The 5,512-nt window shown below is 39.8% G+C and overlaps 1 long non-coding RNA gene across 1 annotated transcript; it reads right to left on the bottom strand.

The window, feature by feature from the left end:
* Nucleotides 1-2,839: 2,839 nt before the first annotated feature.
* On the bottom strand, nt 2,840-4,570 carry LOC123167519 (uncharacterized). Its single transcript, XR_006483951.1, has 3 exons — nt 4,536-4,570; nt 3,887-3,985; nt 2,840-2,878 (listed from the first exon to the last, which is right to left on the bottom strand). It is a non-coding gene; the product is annotated as an uncharacterized lncRNA (long non-coding RNA).
* Nucleotides 4,571-5,512: the final 942 nt, after the last annotated feature.

The following is a 5,512-nucleotide window of genomic DNA, read 5'->3' as shown; positions in this document are numbered from 1 at the left end:
TCAATAATGACCAATCTACCAAGCACATACTTAACCAATCTAGATCGACAGATAATCGTACTCGAATGAAAAAAAAATGTCATGTGAAAGGTGATACCATTTGATGTTACCACATGCTCTTTTGGATCCAATGGTTGTATGGTACTGGCCTTGGAAAGCATTATAGCTAATTGGGTGGATCATTCACATATGAACATATCAGCTGACTGTTTGACAACAATTGTTAAGATTACAAGCTCAGTTACAAATTTTCAGCAAGACCTATATCCACATAGCTGCTCGAGAAAATACATACATTTCCCCCAATATTAGATATGTGTTTTGTATACTGTGATAGGTAATGATCAACTGCTTCTGAGCCTTTAGACTGTGATTCATAAAATAAAGAAAATTAGTTACTGCTACCATATCAGGAAATAAAGATTTCACATAGGCTGCAACTTCAATTGTTTGAGAACTGATAATCCTAGGATAGTTTTAGGAGTCTATGAAGGTTGGTGTGGTAATCCTAATCTACACAATGGGTAATGCCAGTAAAAGATAGATTGATTGGACTCACATAAGCTGGCACATAGTTTACTATGATTAATCACTCTGTGATTTCTATTTCGAAAAGGGGTTTTACCCCAGCCTCTGCATCAGAAAGATGCATACGACTCATATTATTAATAAAAACCAGCAACTAGTCTCCAAGTCTCAAAGTATGAAAAAAACAAAACGCTCATAAGAGCTAAACAGAAAAGCCACAACCGGCTGGCAAAAAAAAATAGGAGCACTACATGCCTATCCTATTACATGACCGCCATCCAAACCGCTTGAAAATATCCCGAGCTACCATCTCCCATCGGGTAGACGCAGTAACCAAACGCTCCCTGGCCTCCGTCGGAGTGAGTAGCGACCACATACGGATCAACGTTGTGGCCCTGAAGATAACCTGCAAAAAATGAATGTACGTTGATCTGTTAAAAACCAAATCATTTCTGCAGTTCCAGACTGCCCATAATAAAGCACAGACGCCAACGCGAATGTGCCTTGCTGTATCGGAGTCAACCCCATCAAGCCACGTTCGAAATAACATGTTGATGGACGTAGGCGGATTAATATTATAAGCAATATGAATCGACCACCATAGAATCTTAGCAAGCGAACAATCAAGAAAGAGGTGTTTGATAGTTTCGTTATGGTCACAAAAACTACATCTAGCAGAACCCACCCAATTGCGTTTTGCCAGATTATCCTTAGTCAAAATAACTTGTTTATGCACGAACCACATAAACACTTTGATTCGCAAAGGTACCTTTACTTTCCAAACGTGCTTCGAGGAAGGAATGACGCTAGAGTTTATGACGTCCAGATACATGGATTTGACCGAGAACACGCCGTTCTTAGTTAGTTTCCAATACAACTGATCTGGCTGCTGAGACAACTGGACATCCATCATACGTCTTACAAGATGAAGCCAGGCCTCCCAACGATTTCCAACTAGCGTCCTACGAAAACTAATATTGAGGGGAGTGGATTGTAGAACGGTTGCAACGTAAGCTTCTCTACGTTGAACAACGTTGTATTATCCATGGACAGCTCGAGTATGTGTAGATTGGGTTCGTTTTCCCATATGCTCAGCTCTGGATCCGATGTAGAATTTCATCAGTGCCTCCCTGTTGTTCTCTGGGTACACATCCTCTCTGCTTATTGCCGAGACGTGTATCAGGAGAACAGCGGGGAGGTGCTACCGAAATTTTGCGTCGGATCCAGAGCAGAGCATGGGAAAACGAACCCGATCTACACATACTCGGGTGGGATTAGGACCTATCCTTACCTATTAGCGTGTAGGTTGCATGGACGTAATAAAACTAACAAACTCCATTAACTGAAGGATATGGTTTGCCTAATTATGTATATATTTCTTGTGTGTCCAGTAGGAAGTCAATATGAGTGATCATGTGTGGATGTACACCGTTACACTAGTCAGTATGTTTGGACCGAGGAATGGTTAACAAAAACTAAGGGGTTTGTTAGAGCCGCATTTGCAAATGGCCAAAAATTTAGCTGGTGCCCCTATGTCCGGTGCGACAACCATAATCAGAGGGACGAGCTTCAAATGAGTAAACACCTGCAGAAGTTTGGTTTTACGCCTGGTTACACGGTCTGGACATTACATGGTGAGTCTGCCCAACGTGCCAGAGCCGAGGTGGTTCGTCGTGGCACCGACGAGCATGGTACCGGGACCGCAGACATGGTGCAAGACTTTGACGATGCTCGGGACTCGGACGAGGAGATGGAGGAATCTGCAAAGGCCTACACTGAAATGTTGGAGTCCTCAAAACGTCCTCTCCACGAGCACACTGAGCTTTGTCAGTTGGATGCCATTTCACAAATAATGGCTTCGAAGGCTCAATTCAACTTGGGCAGAGAATGCTACAACGCGATGATGACAGTTTTCGGATGATTTCTACCCAAAGGCCATGTGGTACCTCCAAACCTGTACCAGTCAGACAAAATCCTCCGTGCTCTTAAGATGCCCTATGAGAAGATACATGTCTGTGAGAAAGGATGTGTCTTATTTAGGCTTGAGTATGAGGACTTGAACTATTGTCCCATTTGCAATTCTTCCAGGTATGTTGTGGTAGACAACGGTATGGGTGAGAAGACGCAGACAAAATACCCATTAATGTTCTTCGGTATATGCCAATCGTACCAAGACTTCAACGTCTTTTCATGGTTAGTTGCCTATTCACCCCCCCCTCTAGTCAACTATATCGATCCTTTCACCAGCTATAGCGGCATGGCAACAACGCCGAATAAAAGGATTATACATTAGAGATAAAGAGCGCTTGCCCTCTGCTAGGGTTGATGGCTGACAGGTTTTGCATTTTTCCTGAAATAAGTATGAAGAAGTATGAGATAAAAATAGTAGACTGATTGTTTTGGCATTTTTTTTACAGTAGCAATGTCAAACTTGGATAGATGAATATCCTTCATCTTTTAATGGCGAAACTTAAGTCTGGAACTTTTCAAGTTGCCAGTGCTCCACAAGAACATCCATGATAGTATGAGCACTCTGGGTCAGCTCAATGCATACAAACAAGCATAACCATGGTTGTGGAAATACCAACTGCTCATTTTTATGCTTTTTAACCAAGCTATCAGATAGACTATAAACTTAAATGGGTAACAATTAATAATTTTAAACTGCATATATTTTGTTTTCTTTGCCCCTTGTTTTACACATAATCCTTGCAGACAAAACCACAACATCAGAACTTCATTTACATTCAATCTTTGCAGACAATATCAGCCAATTGCAAAGACCAAAGGAACACCATTATGATAATCAAGACTGTTCAATTAGTAAGGCTTGGAGAACAATTTATAAGTGCACCAAGTAAAGAACAACATCGGCGGGACTCCATTGGCAGCATAGGACAGTCCAACACGTGCAAAATCATACTGCCTTACTACGCAAAACTATAGGGAAGCACAATATTTTCTATTTAGTTCATGTTTTAATTCTATTTGGACACATAGAAAATCTAAACCGACGCAAAATTCTACATTTAATCCTGCAAGACTTGCATGAGATTAGATTATCTACCAGATTACATTTACCCAGCTTTCCTAGAGTAAAGTGTCCCTTCTCTTGTGCGGAAATGGTGTTTATGTATGTATGTGTCTAGTTCAGCAGAAATAGGAAAAAAACATGACAACAGAATATATAAAGATGGAAATGAATACCTTGCTACCAAAATAATACTATTAAGTGCCTAAGCAAACTGATGCTTATTTTCAGTTCCTGTTTAATTATTTTCAAACACAAAAGAGTTCTAAAACTGAATCAAAATTGCACGTTTAATACTTAAGACTTGATCCAGATCAAATCACGTACCATAAAAAGATTACATTTGCCCAACTTTCCTAGACTCTGGAGTGATGGGTCCTTGTCTTCTGCGTAAATTTTCATACCGTATGTATGTGTCCAATTTGGCTACAAAGAATAATTTACTTCGCATTAATTTGCATTAACGTACATTGAATAGAAACAATAGGAAATAGGTGAAGATGGCGAAAAATAAAATTATGATATTGTGCATTAAGAGATCATCAACAGTATAGAAGGAAAAAGCGGTCAATTAAATATCATCCAACCTCAGTATGATACCATATTCCGTAGCAGTTTGCGGTTATATCATCAACAGTGACTATTGGAAGCATCTTAAAAATGTAGGGAAGTTCTTGAAACAATTTCTGGCTTTGTATGTGGTTTTACATATTAAGAAAATTGTTTTTTCTTGCAACATAATCTCTTCCTCTTCTTAAGACCATGTTATAGAATACGAGCATACAAGACAACAATACAAGCAAAGTATAGAATAGTATCATCAAGTCAGGCCATTCCAAGAGTAAGGGCAATGCAAAGGCACAAACAATGTTATGTAGTTTCAATAATGACCAATCTACCAAGCACATACTTAACCAATCTAGATCGACAGATAATCGTACTCGAATGAAAAAAAATGTCATGTGAAAGGTGATACCATTTGATGTTACCACATGCTCTTTTGGATCCAATGGTTGTATGGTACTGGCCTTGGAAAGCATTATAGCTAATTGGGTGGATCATTCACATATGAACATATCAGCTGACTGTTTGACAACAATTGTTAAGATTACAAGCTCAGTTACAAATTTTCAGCAAGACCTATATCCACATAGCTGCTCGAGAAAATACATACATTTCCCCCGATATTAGATATGTGTTTTGTATACTGTGATAGGTAATGATCAACTGCTTCTGAGCCTTTAGACTGTGATTCATAAAATAAAGAAAATTAGTTACTGCTACCATATCAGGAAATAAAGATTTCACATAGGCTGCAACTTCAATTGTTTGAGAACTGATAATCCTAGGATAGTTTTAGGAGTCTATGAAGGTTGGTGTGGTAATCCTAATCTACACAATGGGTAATGCCAGTAAAAGATAGATTGATTGGACTCACATAAGCTGGCACATAGTTTACTATGATTAATCACTCTGTGATTTCTTTTTCGAAAAGGGGTTTTACCCCAGCCTCTGCATCAGAAACATGCATACGACTCATATTATTAATAAAAACCAGCAACTAGTCTCCAAGTCTCGAAGTATGAAAAAAACAAAACGCTCATAAGAGCTAAACAGAAAAGCCACAACCGGCTGGCAAAAAAAAAATAGGAGCACTACATGCCTATCCTATTACATGACCGCCATCCAAACCGCTTGAAAATATCCCGAGCTACCATCTCCCATCGGGTAGACGTAGTAACCAAACGCTCCCTGGCCTCCGTCGGAGTGAGTAGCGACCACATACGGATCAACGCTGTGGCCCTGAAGATAACCTGCAAAAAATGAATGTACGTTGATCTGTTAAAAACCAAATCATTTCTGCAGTTCCAGACTGCCCATAATAAAGCACAGACGCCAACGCGAATGTGCCTTGCTGTATCGGAGTCAACCCCATCAAGCCACGTTCGAAAT

The sequence above is a fragment of the Triticum aestivum genome, chromosome 1D (assembly GCF_018294505.1).
Source record: "Triticum aestivum cultivar Chinese Spring chromosome 1D, IWGSC CS RefSeq v2.1, whole genome shotgun sequence".
Lineage (NCBI taxonomy): Eukaryota > Viridiplantae > Streptophyta > Magnoliopsida > Poales > Poaceae > Triticum > Triticum aestivum.
Note: the sequence above shows the minus strand (reverse complement) of the source record. Positions and strands in the feature narration are given on the sequence as shown.